Source organism: Macrobrachium nipponense, chromosome 24 (assembly GCF_015104395.2).
Source record: "Macrobrachium nipponense isolate FS-2020 chromosome 24, ASM1510439v2, whole genome shotgun sequence".
Taxonomy (NCBI): Eukaryota; Metazoa; Arthropoda; class Malacostraca; order Decapoda; family Palaemonidae; genus Macrobrachium; species Macrobrachium nipponense.
Window position 1 is genome coordinate 52272623 of NC_061091.1, and position 16309 is coordinate 52288931.

Consider the following 16309-nt stretch of genomic DNA (forward strand, 5'->3'; position numbering starts at 1 on the left):
TAACTAGTTAGTGTTCTTTTTGTCTTCTAAATTTATGCCATTTAAAATGATTAAGTTTTATAAAAGTGTTTCCAGATTTGCATTTCGTAAATTTAAGAATATTAATTTCCATTTTTTCACTTCAGCTTAACATTCTGGATTCTGCCTTACGATCCCATTGTTGTTTGCATCAGACATCTAAGGTTTGATACAATGCTTCCTATGTTGCTTTTGCGCAGCGTCGGGTTGTTACTCGGGAACACATTTTGTTGTTCACTAGTAACGCTTGGTTGACGGTATTCCTTGTAGCAGGGTGTGATTCCATCACAAACCATTGCAGTTTGTTAACGGAGAGTTTGAATTGATAACTTGGGCAATGAATCTCCTTCGTCAGTGTTAGTGATTAGGAAAGTCTGAGTGGAATGTCTTTGGTCCACTTTAAGATTTCAAGGTAGTTTAGATCACAACTTGTCTATGTATAATTGCTTCAATGATCAGTGTCTCTCTCACTCTCTCTCTCTCTCTCTCTCTGCTAAGATTCATTTCAAGGTAGTTTAGATCACAGTTTGTCTATGTAGCCTATATTTGCTTCAATGATCAATCTCTCTCTCTCTCTCTCTCTCTCTCTCTTCTCCCTCTCTACTCCCTCTCTACTCTCTCGTCACTCTCTCTCTCTCTCTCTCTCTCTTCTATCTGCTAAGATTCATTTGGATTTGAACACTTAAAAGGAAATAGGATAAATAAATAAGGTAGAATAGTCTTCAAAGCGTGTCAGATCAGGTCATAGTTCTTAATGCTTAACTTGGTATTATTAAAGTGTCTTCTGGGGAAATCAGATTTTCCTTTCGACCTGATTTATTCTTCTGCTCACTACTGAATGGGATACGGAGTCGGCTTTTCTGTATTGTTTTTGAGGGTGTAGCTTTCTTTTCTGTTCGTACCACTGATTTCGATCAAGCCTATTACAATTTTGTTTATGAATGTCATCCATCTAAAGTATCGCTTGATTTGAGGGTTGACTCCTCATTTGGATGTAGCTGTCACTCGACTGCACACTTCTCAGGCTCGCTAACTTGCAAGGCCAAGGTCCCGAGTCCCACTGCAAGTAACACATCACACTTGTTTTCTGCTGCTGCCCCAGCCATGTTGCTTGAAGTTGCCCTCTGCTAGAAGTTCTTCGAGTCAGTGTTTCCTCCGTGGTCTACTATCCCTTTGTAGTGTTTTTCATTTTTAAGTAACGTTAAATATCCGTAACTTACATCGTTGAAATTTCTATCCTGCATCTGATTGGCAGACGTGCTTGAATTGTAAACCATGATAGCTGGTGCTCAGTGTGGGTTAACGCCAGTCTATATTAGATTCGGTGGCACTGGATGCTACATTACCACCCATGGTATTTCTTTCCAGCTCCATGCGTGCTGCGTCCGGCTGTTGCTTTGGGCGATGGCTTGTGCCACCCAGTGGGGCCTGGGGCCACCACAGGTCCTTGTTCCTTGAACAGTCCGTTCATTCTATCTCAAGAATGTCATAAGTAATAACCACTCTTATATAGTTAATGTACACTTTATTGCAGCAATTAAAGTCTTTTAATTAAATTTGTGGATCACTTCCTGCAAGCCATTGAAATCGCTGTTGGGTGAGCAAGAACGTGGTCACTCTCGCAATATTTGCTTTAGTAACTTTACCTTTACAAGTGACTTTAACTTTCAACTTGTAGTCCCTTTCAACTTTAGCGCGTGTTTTCCATTGTTTTCGAAGCTTGCTTTGAAAGTGAATGGCTTTTCATATGATTTGCTTATTTCAGCGATAAATATTATACATAAATGTCTTGAACTTATAGCTTGAAGTATTTCTCCTGTCTCACTGCGTACTACAAATAACTATATTTATGGTATTGTTGGGTTAATTATTCTACTGTCATCTGAATAAGTGTCTATGATTGCACTACACATTTGCAATAATTCACTGAAGGTGGTATTTGTATTCTATAAAATACTTGATTCGTTTTACAACTGGACCAAGATTTTCCTCCCTCTTGATGTTGATGATCACGAGATTAGGAAAGCAAATGCCAAAGTATTAGCATTAGGAATAAAAACATGAAAAAGGCACTCGGTCATCATTCTAGCGAAGTATTTTTTTATTTATGTATTGCACTTTTCATCATATTTTGGCTTAAACGGATTTTCCGCTGCCTGATTAGTTGAGAAAAAAAATACTAACAAACATAAGCACTATCACGTACGCGCGCTTACTTTATCGAAAGACCAGGTTTACTTGTAACCTTACATATTCAGATTTTCATTTGTTTTTTCGAATTTCAGAATGCCGATCGTTGACAGATTTCATTTTCATGGAATATCTTTGCTATATGAACCCCCAGACCTACAACATATGTTGGCGCAAAACAAATTTACCCAAGTAAGTCTTGATTACTGTTGTAGAAACTTCGGTTCTTAGCGATCCTTGGACCTTGTTACCTCCATCCTCTTCGGAGTCGTTTTAGTTATTAAAACATTATGGATCTAAATTATTCTTTGGCTCTGGTTGTCTTTGAAGTTGGTGAGGGACCTGTATATAATAACTAAAGTAAAATAAAACCCGAAAAATGAAGAGAGCTTAAATTATATATGACAACTATATATTGCAAATATATAGTTGAAGAGAAATTCCCATTAATGTACTCTCTAGCTGCAAGATGAGACTAACATGGAAGATGAACTTAAATATAAACTGAATATATATATGAAAGTGACGCTTTCGTAGCCTAGGCTTTCAAAAACACTGAAATTGCCACACCATCAGGTTGGTATAAGGTACGAAGTCCTAAGTGTTTTATTACCCAATCACAAATAGATCAGCTTTAAGTAGATTTTCATTGGGGTTTAAAGGGAGGGATAGTTAGTCACCTGGCATAGGCAATGCAGATGAGGAAATTTTATGCCAACAATCTAATGTAACCAATATATTTTGGTTTGGGTTTTTCTCTCTTGAAAGGGCAAAATAATTTTGAGTATTCTAAGTGCAAAGTATGATGAACATTTTCAAATACGTTTTAACAGTCAGAACGGTTATGAAAAGAGACTCTATAGAATAGGGTTCCTAGGAATTTACCGTACTGACAGTAACAGTTGGTAAAAACTCTTTAGATATTACAAATTAATGTTCTACAAATTATTTGAAACCAGTTCTAGTAAGAGAAGCAGGTGTAAAGTATAAGGGTGAACTAAACTCGCGTGTCTGTGTGTATATATATATATATATATATATATATATATATATATATATATATATATATATATATATATATATATATTGGGAAGTTGAAAGATGACACGGGATCCTTAAAGGTTAAAATAATCTCTCTTCCACCGCACATTTTCATCACCGTTAGCGTTTAGGTTTGGAAACTGTAAAATCTTGTGTGCTCTTCTATTAGTATTAAATAGCCGCAAATCTCTATTCAAAAAGGCATATTAGTTTCTAAGCAACCTTTCATTAGTGTGTGATCTTTTGTCCATTTTCCCAATATCTTCATAGCAAACTAGCTCCATGAATAGTAGGTTATCCTTATCCCATATGCATTCGCTATATTATAAACAACTATTTTGATAGGGAGACGTAGTCCTCGGCAGTGACTATTGTTGATATTGATAAGTTTACTATCATGGTGTGAATAACTATCATGGCTGTAATGTCAGCTAAGATTTGAACTTAATGTAGACAATATAGAGGTTATTTATTTAGACAATATAGAGGTTATTTATTAATAAAAGTAATGTATGTGCCTTAAATGTGTTTTAGCGTACATACATTAAGGATTACGAAACTCTGAAGACAATACTTTATAAAGACCTAACACAGGTGAAATACGGAAAACAATTGGTGGGTACAGACTAAGTGTCATTATTTTATTTTTATCAAGGTTATTGCGTTTTTCTCATGTTAATGGACTACACCTGAGTCAACTATGCCGTCATGTCTTCAGCATTATTTTTTATTACGCTTTAAGTTCTATGATTTATACCGAACAAGGAATTTATTATTTCCATGGGGTTCCCTGAAAATTTAAATTATACGAATATATAACGGGAGCATGATAAAGCATGATAAAGTCATGATAAAGACGAAATAGAATATTATTCGTTTAGGACATACGCAGGCAGGTGATTTAGTGAGACAACGTCTTGGTCTCCCGTACTCCACTATTAGCATTTTATTTTCAGTCTGATGCCGATATAATAGGTCTAGAAGCCTATATGATAGGCCTAAAACTAAATAAATCTGTTTCATATATTTGGGGTTCTTCCATCCTCTTCTAACGATTTACTCGTTACACCTTTGTAACCTTTTACCCTTAATTAAGTTTCCTTTAGGTGGTGAATGATCTTACCGGTCCCAGCGCTTGGCCTTAACTGTATATTATTCTATTATTTATTATGGCAACATTTCACTAGTATTATTGAAGAAGTAACATCTTTTGAAAACTGGGCTCGTTTGTTATAACAGCATTAGGTGCAATTTCCTCTTGCTACAGGGTTGAAGTTAATTTTGGATTTAAAACTTAATTTTAACATTTTGTTAACCAGGACATAGATAGCGTTATACTAGTGGCCGATGTGACTTCTCTCTCATAATGCCATATATCCTTTGTTTTAATGACAATAAATTTTTATCCTTACCGTGGTGAAGGAAGACTCTTGCCACAAGATATCTTTGTCAAGCAAGGCCCGGTTCGACTGACGATTTGCACCACCAAAAAAATAAAATAAAACAATCTAGTTAGCCACTAAGGTTACACATTACCGCCAAATTATGGTTGTGTATTGTCTGAAACAACACACTTCGATAGTGCCTGCTGAAAGGAGGAGACTTCTATTCAAAACTTTTCACAAGGTTTCCGTACGTATTTTTATTACCTGTTGTATCTTGACAACCACTTTTATATGTTAAATGGACAAACAAATTACCCAGGCTAATTTTTCGGTTTTATTAATAAAACAAAAGTTTTACAAATGCCCACCAATCCGGAGCTGCAGCCGATGACACCTCTACAGGGAAAAAAATGGTCATTCTTAAATTACCCTGGATTGCCGGCTATTTCTTAACAGATCTCTTGTCCAGGTGCTCTTTTGTTGAAATCAAATGACGTCGTCTTCAGTTTCACCACAAGCAGTTTATTCTACCACAAGCATTTCTCCTAAAATCCCCTCGTCTAACTGTAAAATAAAAGGGAAATAGATACTATAATCTATATGTAACGTGTATTAGTTTCTGTATAATGTATTCCCACCTACCATGTATACGTATAACACTGTATATCGATAAATGACATCTGTAGTCTTGCCTCACATGCATGTTAAGTGGCAACCGAACACATTCAAATACAGGGTGGGGCGCGGAAACTTCCTGATTTGAAATGTGTCTGTTTATGGCAACACTAGTTGTGGTAAAGTGGGGAGGGGCTGGCTGGGAAGGGGCGGGTGGGAGGTTTTTCACATCCGTGTCAGTTGGAAATATGCAGTGGTCGAGGGGTTAGTGCGCTTTTGCTGTCGAGGCGTATTTCTCTAACGGCTGTTCTGTCATCACAGTGCAGGCGTGCCTTCAGACGTCACTTTGGAATTCCTCCTTGAGGCCATTTTCCTGATCACAAATCAATTTCATTGTGGGTGGAAGTCTTCAGAGAAATGGGGAATGTGTCCAGAAGAAGAAGAGGACCAACAAAGACCGTTAAAACACCTGAGAACGTGGAACGGGTCCGCCAGTCTATGCTGCGGTCCCCCAGGCATTCCACTCGGAAACATTCAGCTGCTCTTGGCATGTCAACACGTTCTCTTCATCGAATTCTCCACGATGAACTCCATCTTCACCCATACAAAATGGTTTTTGTCCAACAACTTACGGAACGTGATTATGTAACCCGGCAAACATCATGTGAGCAGCTGGTTGACACCTTACCCAACGGTGCACTTGTGTTCTTCTCAGATGAGGCACATTTTCACCTTAGTGGCTGTGTCAGTTGGAAATATGCAGTGGTCGAGGGGTTAGTGCGCTTTTGCTGTCGAGGCGTATTTCTCTAACGGCTGTTCTGTCATCACAGTGCAGGCGTGCCTTCAGACGTCACTTTGGAATTCCTCCTTGAGGCCATTTTCCTGATCACAAATCAATTTCATTGTGGGTGGAAGTCTTCAGAGAAATGGGGAATGTGTCCAGAAGAAGAAGAGGACCAACAAAGACCGTTAAAACACCTGAGAACGTGGAACGGGTCCGCCAGTCTATGCTGCGGTCCCCCAGGCATTCCACTCGGAAACATTCAGCTGCTCTTGGCATGTCAACACGTTCTCTTCATCGAATTCTCCACGATGAACTCCATCTTCACCCATACAAAATGGTTTTTGTCCAACAACTTACGGAACGTGATTATGTAACCCGGCAAACATCATGTGAGCAGCTGGTTGACACCTTACCCAACGGTGCACTTGTGTTCTTCTCAGATGAGGCACATTTTCACCTTAGTGGCTGTGTGAACAAGCAGAATATGAGATACTGGTATGAAACAAATCCCAGAGAACTTCATGAGAGGCCCTTTCATTCAGATCGTGTCACGGTATGGTGTGCAGTGTCAAGAGTAGGGATCATTGGCCCTTACTTTTTCCAAGAAAACGGTGTTGCCGTAATAGTGACTTCAGAACGGTATGTGACAATGCTCAGGGAGTTTTTTTATGCCTGCTCTCATTAATATGCACCTGGATAATGACATGTGGTTCCAGCAAGATGGGGCCACAGCCCACACTGCACGCATTTCAATGGGATTCCTGAGAGAAGCTTTTCCTGACCAACTGATTTCCCTGAGAGGAGACTTAAACTGGCCTGCGCGCTCACCTGATTTAGCCCCCTGTGATTATTTTCTGTGGGGTATCTCAAATCCCTGGTTTATATCGACCGTCCACAGACCCTGGAAGACCTACAGAACGCCATCCGAACTGGAATAGCCAAGATACCGCTCAACATGCTGGAGAGAGTAGACCAAAGCTTCCGAAATCGTCTGAATCAGTGTATTGACAATGGAGGTGGACATTTAAATGATATTGTCTTTAAAACAGTGTAAAAGTAAATCTCCCATGTAGTGTGAAAGGCATAAAAGAAGGATAAAGAATTGTGAAGTGTGAACAGGTTTTTATTTAATTTTCAAATCGGGAAGTTTCCGCACCCCACCCTGTACAATGCCTAGCAGGACGCAATTTCCCCTCTTGAGTTCGGTTGCTCGCACTCACTGTCCTTTTCATATTGTAATCTTACCTAATAACTAACCTACATTTTAGATGAGCTTCTTTCAACGCCTCATCCCAACCAACATGGTGCAGTAAGGTATCGCAGGAAGAAATTACAAGAAGCAAGTGAAGATACAGGAGACATATAGCAAACTAGAAGAAAACCGACAGAGAACCATACACCATCAATTACCCACTCTTCTCCCTTTTCACAACAGACTTTATTTACTGGTATGTACAGTGTATCATATGTGCAGTGTAAGGTGGTGCTAACAAGCCAACTATAGCTGATTCATTTAAGGTAGATTCTTGGATGAGCCCTATGCTTACGAGACGTTTGTTTGCCGGCCGCTGATTGGCTGGTACCGGGAGGTAGGCTGCTGCCAGCCAATCGGCGGCCGCTGCCAGCCAATCAGCGGCCGCCGAACAAACATCTCGCAGGCACAGGGCTCACCCGAGAATCTATCTTAAGTGAACCAGCTATAGTGCCAGTATTACACACACTGTACTTAAAACTAATACTGCAGCTTCTATTAGATTCTGTTTTAACCTGTTAAGCGTCACCCACGTAATAATATGTTTACAGCGATCTACTCGGTAGCGCCTTCAACGGGATATTACGTTCAAGACTTTAACTGTCCTTGTCAAGCCGTCAGTCCCGTAATAATACGTTTACTCGTATAGAAAGTGTAGGAACATCATTTGGTAACACTCTCAGCACACGGGAAACTTATTTCTAGCCTGGCAACTCTTTCCTGGTGGTCGCTTATGCTAGAAAACTGCCTGGCCCTGTTGGTTTTCTTTCAGCACGCTTCGGGCGTTTATCGAGCAAATAGATTTTCGTGTCTTTCACAATGAATGTCCCAAAGAGGAGTCGTATTTCTTCAGGTGAGATCAATCAAATACTAGATGAGGAGTCTGATATTGATGACCTATTTGATGATGAGAGCTCTAGTTCTGAATCCTCCAGTGATGAGGATATTGAGGATACAAACTTTTCATCCAATAGCGGAGTAAAGATGACTTTTCTTTGCCGAGTGACTGGACTCCGGGAGAGAGGGAGAGAGAGAGAGAGAGAGATACCTTTACTTTTGTTGTTGATCCCGGCGTGAAATTTACAGTGAGGATAAAGAGAACCCATTAGAATATTTTGAGAAATATTTTGATGATGAAATCATTGATTACCTCGTGAAAGAAACAAACAAATTTGCAAATCAGTTTCTAGATGAGAATGTAGAACATTTGTCTCCACAATCACGAGTACATAGATAGATGGTTTGACACTGTGAAGTAGGATTGTGTGTAGCCCCTTGCTTTAGAGATTGGCATACGAAAGAATAATAGTGCATGCATGTATAATATTTTTCATCCAGTATTATTTAGTCTTTTGAAATAAAATAATTGTGGTATTAATTTTTATTACTCGAACATTTAATAATTTCCTACACTCAACTACAGTATGAATAATAAGCATAAAAATCAATATTAACTTTGAAAAACTATCAGTGCTATGATCGCTAATTACAAAAAAAAGCGTGACGGTACGTTAGCAGCGAGCTCATCCGGGGGGACGCTTAACAGGTTAAGCCTGTGTTGAGATAAACCAAAACATTATTAACAATGGATTCTCCACGTTCTCAGGACCCTGTCGACCATCTACAGTCCCCACCTGTTCTCCATCTCAAGGTGACGATACCCCAATCAGCCGATTTCCTTTCACTCATAAAATACCTGGAGAAGTCGCTGATTGAAGATCATGCTTAGGATCAGACAAGAGGAGGAAAGGAGACAAAAATAAAAGTTAAGACAGAACAAGAAGAATTAAAAGGATGAAATTCCCTGGCAACAGGAAGCAGACCGCTACACCGCCTCTGTATATGCTAGCCCCCCTCATACAGCAAGCAACCACAGGCAGCCCCAGCATGCCACCTTTAATACCTGCAGCTCCTACCACGCCACCAGAGACTGCAGCGATCCCGTCAGTACCCCCTCCTCAGAAAGCAACTTTAAAAATGTTTTGGGAATGGCGACATCTTTGGGATGATCATTCAGTCATGCTGGATCTGCCCAAGTTACCCAGAGAGACGCAAGTAATTCAGATGATGTGTCTTGTCTTGGAGATGTTAAGGATCCTTGAGGACACCCTAGTAGTTATGTCTGTCCCGGTAGATCTTCAGCTTGTGAGGAAACCTGCATGAAGGTGATCATCCTCATGGGAGTCTAAGGATGAAGAACTGACAGAATCTCAGAGCCCTTGACACCAACGCCTGTTTTGAGGATAACCTGTGTCACACCTTTGAGGCATCTGGCCACCTTCTGCAATTCATGTTTTGCCCTCTCAAGCAGAAGAAACAGAGAAGAGTCCAGCAGCAGACATCGCTTGCAGCAACTGTGCCCACAAGGGGCATTGGACACAAGGCACAGAGGTGCCCCACCAGACACGTCCAGTGCCGCCACTGCAACTGACTGGGGGACATTACAACAGATGCTTCCAGGAGAAAACAAAGGATGCCAAATAAGGTACTACCCAGTGCCAAGCCTACACCACCCTCTAAGGGGGCAAGAACCCTGGGAGACCTCCTTCTGTCAAGACACTGCAGCCAATCTCCATGTCCCTCTGGTATGGTGACAGCACATCCAGGATTCAGATGTTGCCTGACACAGGTGCAGACATCTGTTAAGCTGTTGGCATCTCAACCTTTTTCCTGTACATTCCTGGAAGCGTGCTACAACCCACACACACCAGTTACCCTGATATTCACCTCAGATGGCTCTACGGTAACACCTCCTATAGGATCCTGCATAACCACTTGCACCTTTGTGGAGAGATTTTGTTTAGCCAGGTTTTGAAGAAAGCTCCACTCAAGCCAATGGAGGGACCCCCAGTCTCTATCTATCTTAAGGAAGATGCCATACCTTTTGCCATCAATGCACCTCGCCAGATACCATATGCTTTCTGGGAACAAGTCAAGGAAGAACTGGAGTTCATTGAGCCCACCAGAGACAAACCTCCTCAGACTGTAGTCACCCTCTTGTTGTAGTACCTCAGGACAAAGGTGTTCAAATCACTGCTGGCAAGTAAAGCACCCAGCCCACCCATCACCCTCACTGTTATCTAATGTCTGCAGCACTGATCTGAAGGTCTAGTCTTCACCATGGGTTCTTCAAATGCAACTTGCAGAGGATGGTCAAAAGTTAACCACATTCACATTCTTATGGGCATAGTAGGTCCACATTCACATTTTTATTGGCCACAGGAGACACTTACTGCCTTCGAAGAGACAAGCTCTACAAGGTAGTCTACGACATCCTGCTGTACCACAAAGATTTCCCCAACCATCTATGCTGAATCCACGAGATGTCAACAAGGTGCCTCAAGTATTATGCATCACGCTTAACAAGGAGAAATTTGTGATTGCTACCACCAGCATTACCTTCTGCAGGTTTCTGATCTTCGTTCATTTAGTAGTGAACCAACTGGCCACCTTTAGGCCTGAGATAGCTAACACAGCTCAACCCCTTCAAATCTGAAGCATGCATTTGTATGGATCGCAGATCAGGACAAAGCACTATGCCAAGTGAAAACAGCCACAACCCGTCCTTGTCTCCTTTGATCCAGTTATCTCCTAGAGACTGACACTTTTAAACTTGGATATGCCCTTCTACAGGACCACAGCAATGGAAGGCTCCATTTAGTGTAGCTATCATTTTCTCGTCCTTGCTAAGCTGCACTTCACCACAATCTAGTTGAAGATATTAGCTATGCCTAGATGCAAACTATACCTGATGGGCCTCCAACATTTATGCTGCCAGACCAATGCCCCCTCATGCCAATTCTCAACCATTTCACTCTGGATGTGGTCAAGGATCCCAGTTTGCACCAATTCACTCTGGATGCAGTCAAGGAGCCCAGTTTGCACCAATGTCTCAATGAGAAAATCTCGCCATATCTGTTCAGAGCTGTATTGTGTGTTAGCAAGCAGCTCAGCATACCCAACATCCTGTATTGTGCCTATTTGCCAGGCAGGACGAAATTGCCCTTACATCAGGACCATTACCGCCGCTCGTGCAGCAGCACAAGGCTTCATCCCAGGATGATTAAAGATCATGTGCTACTGCTAGGTACATCCGTCTTCAAGATTGCATGCTGGCAGATTTCTTACTGATCATTACATTTTTCTGGAAACTTTAGGACAGCTTCTTAGTTGACACTGAGCTTGTACAGTAAGGATGGAATGAGATGAGGGTGTAGTTCCTCCCACGCTCTATCATGACTCCATGACAGTCACCGAGGAACAGAAGCCACAAAGCAACAGGCAAGACAGACTGTTTTGGAATCTACTGTCCAAGCTTGTGAGCCTCACTAGGTTTTACAACCTAGCCTCCAGCAACGTCCTCTTCAAAATAATGACCACCTATTTGGCCCTTTGAGTCTGTGTCGGTGGACTTCAACGTCACAGGGAAGTAATTCTTGATGACGACCAAACAGGCTTGTGGTTGCCCCATACTACAGTGACATAACTTCCTCTGCAACAATAAGGATCTTCTGTAGACATTTTAGGGAGGTTGGTGTCCCACTTCACCTCGAGACCAATGGTGGACCTCGACAATTGAATTCAGGGATTTCATTGAGTACATAATCTCGTTGCTGCCAAGCAGTCCATGGCCAACCTGTAAAGCCTTTTATACTGTTGTCAGTGGCCCCCAGCAACATTCACAGTGGAGACATTGACCATGGCCTCTTGGAATCATGGAACACTCCAAACTTCACAGGCTGCTCCCCTACACACATCCTGTATGACCACCATCCACTTCACTCCTGTGTGCCTGCTCATCTTCTGTCATTCTCGCAGGAGTGACTAAAGGAAGCCCAGGACTGCGATCGCTGTGCTGCTGCCAGAGGCAAACTTGTACAGAGGTCATACAATCAACATGCACGTCCCCTACCCAGGCTAGAAGTTGGACAGTCAGTCAGCTTCAGACTTCTCACCATTGGGACACAGTCGGGATCATCATGAACTATGGCAGGTTAAGGGACTATGAAGTACATCTCCTCAGTGGACGAGTATACTGAAGAAACAGGGGTTGATTCTCTACCTCACATACCTGTGGACCTTCACATGGACACACACGAGTCCTCTTTCACCTCATGTAGATTTCCCAGATGAAGAACCTGCTTGAGATGGGACAAGGAGGTTTTAGATACTTTATAGTTTAACAATGTATTTTATTGCAGTGTATTCTTGCCTCAGAGTATATTGATAAACTGAAGACATTCAAATCAATGCTTACCCTCTCCAAGTTTGGTATATTGTACCTTACCTAATAAAGAGACTAGTACATTTTAAATGAGTTTGTTTCACTCCAGGAGATAAACATTCTAGATTATAACTGAATTATTTCCTAAAACTAAAATGTTCTCTGAAATTATGACCAGATAATTTTTTACACTTCAGTACCTGACGACAACTGTATTTTATCTACATACCACATGAGGCATTAACTTGCGGGATTTTACTCCACGCCAGAGGTTGCCCTAGTAGAATATGCAAGTACTCAATCCATTACGCATTGCATAACCCACGCCAGAGGTTGCCCCAGTAGTATATGCAAGTATTCGATCTATTGCATAACCCATATTTTGCAAATATACAATGCATTAACTTACAGGTTTTTACGCCACGCCAGAGGTTCCCACTGCAGTATACCTAAAAGATGGGACATACGAAGAAGAAGGCATAAACTTACTGGTTTTTACACCACGCTAGAGGTTGCCTTCCTCTCATAGGTGATTTGGTATTGATACCCATTCCAGAGGGTATCGTGTGGCAGGAGAGGGGGTGCCCTGTGGCCCTCTGCACAGCTGTTGGCTCTCATCCTGCGAGCTTGTCTTCCATCCTCTGCTCTACCAGCTAGCCAAGTGAGCTGGACTCTTCCCTCTGCCAAACTCTGATAAAATATTTTGCACATTATTACATGAGGCATTAACTACGGGTTTTTACGCCACGCTAGTGGTTGCCCCAGTAGTATATGCAAGTATTCGATCCATTATGCATTGCATAATCCATATTTTACATACATGCAAGGGATTAACATACAGGTTTTTATGCCACACCAGAGGTTCCCACTGCAGTATATGCAGAATATGTGACATGCAGTGCATATCCCAATTCACATATGAAGTAGAAGGCATTAACTTACAGGATTTTACGCCACGCCAGAGGTTGCCTTCCACTCACTGGTGAATTGGTGTCGATACCCATTCCAGAGGGTATCGTGTGGCAGGAGAGGGGGTGCCCTGTGGCCCTCCAAACATCTGTTGGCTCTCATCCTGAGAGCTTGTCCTCCATCCTCTGGTCTACCAGTTAGCCAAGAGAGCTGGACTCTTATCTTTGCCACACCGTGATAAAATATTTTGTACATACTACATGAGGCATTAACTTACGGATTTTTACGCCACGCCAGAGGTTGCCCCAGTAGTATATGCAAGTATTCGATCCATCATGCATTGCATAACCCATATTTTGCATATATGCAAGGCATTAACTTACGGGTTTTTACGCCACGCCAGAGGTTGCCACTGCAATATATGCAAAAGATAGGACATGCAGTGCATATCCTAATTCACATATGAAGTAGAAGGCATTAACTTACGGGTTTTTAAGCCACGCCAGAGGTTGCCTTCCACTCATCGGTGATTTGGTATCGATACCTATTCCAGAGGGGTATCGTGTGGCAGGAGAGGGGGTGCCTTGTGGCCCTCCGAACAGCTGTTAAGATAGGAATGGGGGAAGAACTATTTGGAGTGAGGAACAGAAAATGGGGAAGTGGGAACGAAAACTTGCAACTGAGAACGGGTTACATTGGGAGTTCTCCAGGATGGCTACTTGGTACCTTCGCTGTTTGTGTAAGGTAAACACACCCCCCCCCCCCCCCCCCCTCTCCCCTCCATCTCTCTCTCTCTCTCTCTCTCTCTCTCTGGTTTAACACCTAATTACTACGTCTGCGACACTGTCCTGGAGCACGACTTGAGAAATATAAATAAACGAAAAAAAAAAAAAAAACGGACGGTATATTCCCTTTCAAGCTATTTCGCCTCCCTCTAATCAAGCCCAACTTATCCCGTACCTATTTATTAGTTGAACGCTGCTTCAGTCTCTCCACATGTCCCTGACAGCCAGATACGGTCGTGTGGACGCGTTTCAGGTGTTTATTTGTGACAGGGAAGAGCAGGACGTATGATCACGGCAATGTCAATTCGATCTCACGAGGACACTACATCACAGGTACGCCAATTCATGTTTTATTTGTAGGAGATGATCTCACAGGTACTCCAATTCATACGTTTTATTCGTGAGTTGATTTGCAACGAACACAGTTTCGTTCACGTCAAGTTGATGAAAAACAGTCGCCAAGTCTGGCGATTTCGTCTCGTCAATGTTACTTTGAGCTAGAGGGATGCAATTTCATTTTGAATGACAAAAATAAATAAATAAATAATACCCGATGGCTCCTGGATTTAAGAGCAGACTATAACAGGAAAGCCCTTCTCATCTTTTTACTGTCATTTAAAATAAGACACCAAACGTAGATGGTTCGATGGCACTTTTTTTCATTTCCATATCCTATAGCAGTTTCAATGGCTCTCTCTCTCTCTCTCTCTACCGGGTAGTTCCACTGTACCCCACTGTATCACCTGTTCACCTAACCAACAGAATTGGGCACTTGGCAGTTAGCAAACTATAACAATATCAGCAACCCGGATATAATAGAACATTCGGAAGGTAGTACCCTCTCTAAGGGATTTTAAGGCGTATGAATAAACACACACACACACATACATACATTGTACCTCGAAAATGTGTTTGAATAACACGAAAGCGCTCGGTACTCATCCTTTTGTTTTTCCTGTGGCCTTGGCTAAATACATACATACATACATATGTATTTATGTTTAAGGTAGCATAACTACACAATTTTATGCAGATATATATATATATATATATATATATATATATATATATAATATATATATAGATATATATATAATATATATATATATATATATATATATAAACTTTATACTAACGTTTAGATACATTCCACATCTTGATTGAGAAAGTACATAATAAAAAAAATGCAAAAGATAAATTCCTCGAGATTACAAAAAATAAATAAATAAAACTTCAATTTCACTAAAGGAATCCTAACCACTATTTGCAAAGGGGCAGCTAACGGATCAACCGAGGCATTCTTTAATTGAATTAAATTTCTGACCAAAAAAAAAAAAGAAGAGGAAGAAGACAATATCTGGTGATAATTGAAGTGAATAATGATCCAAACAGTTCAAAACCCGTTCGATCGTCATTATCATAACCCTTATCATCGGGGCATCTGTTGTGACCACAACACCCATATCCATCAGCGATCGAATTGTGAACATTTCATTCGACTTACCCCGAACGCGTGGGAACATGTTTCGCAGTGTGAGTGTCATACACACACACATATACATGCACACATACTTGTGTGCATATATATGTGTTTGTGTGCAGCTATGGATGTGTGTGTGTGTTTAAAAATAATTCATGCATGTCTGCGACAGGAATTTCACTTACATATAAACACACACACGCATATGTATATATGCGTGTGTGTGTGTTTAAAAATAAGTCATGCATGACAATGACAGGAAATTCTCACACACACACAAACACACATACAAACACTCATGCAAGCATATACACACATATACATGCATGTATGTGTGTGTTTGTGTGGGTGTGGTGCATGAGTGTGAGTTTGTTTGTCTCAAACACATACACACGTTTGAGTTTGTGTGTGCGTATATATATATATATATATATATATATATATATATATATATATATATATATATATATATATATATATATATATATATATATGTGTGTGTTTAAAAGTAAGTCATGCATGCATGTGACAGGAAATTCACACATACACACAACATAAATTTCTTGTCACAGAGACATATGTGCATGTGGTGCGTGTTTTTTTCTCACACACCATACACACGCATG

At 41.0% G+C, this 16309-nt stretch overlaps 1 long non-coding RNA gene across 3 annotated transcripts in view; it reads left to right on the top strand.

Annotated features, from left to right (window-relative positions):
- Nucleotides 1-16309, top strand: part of LOC135205626 (uncharacterized) — a 78228-nt gene that overhangs the window by 11394 nt on the left and 50525 nt on the right. Inside the window, exons 3-5 of one of the 3 annotated variants that reach the window (XR_010312565.1) lie at nt 2304-2400; nt 7302-7481; nt 8892-12570. The exons of 1 other annotated variant lie outside the window; for it this stretch is intronic. This is a non-coding gene — a long non-coding RNA (uncharacterized LOC135205626). Of the gene's footprint in view, nt 1-2303; nt 2401-7301; nt 7482-8891; nt 12571-16309 lie in introns of those variants that run through there. One more of the 3 variants, XR_010312567.1, reaches the window with a different exon arrangement.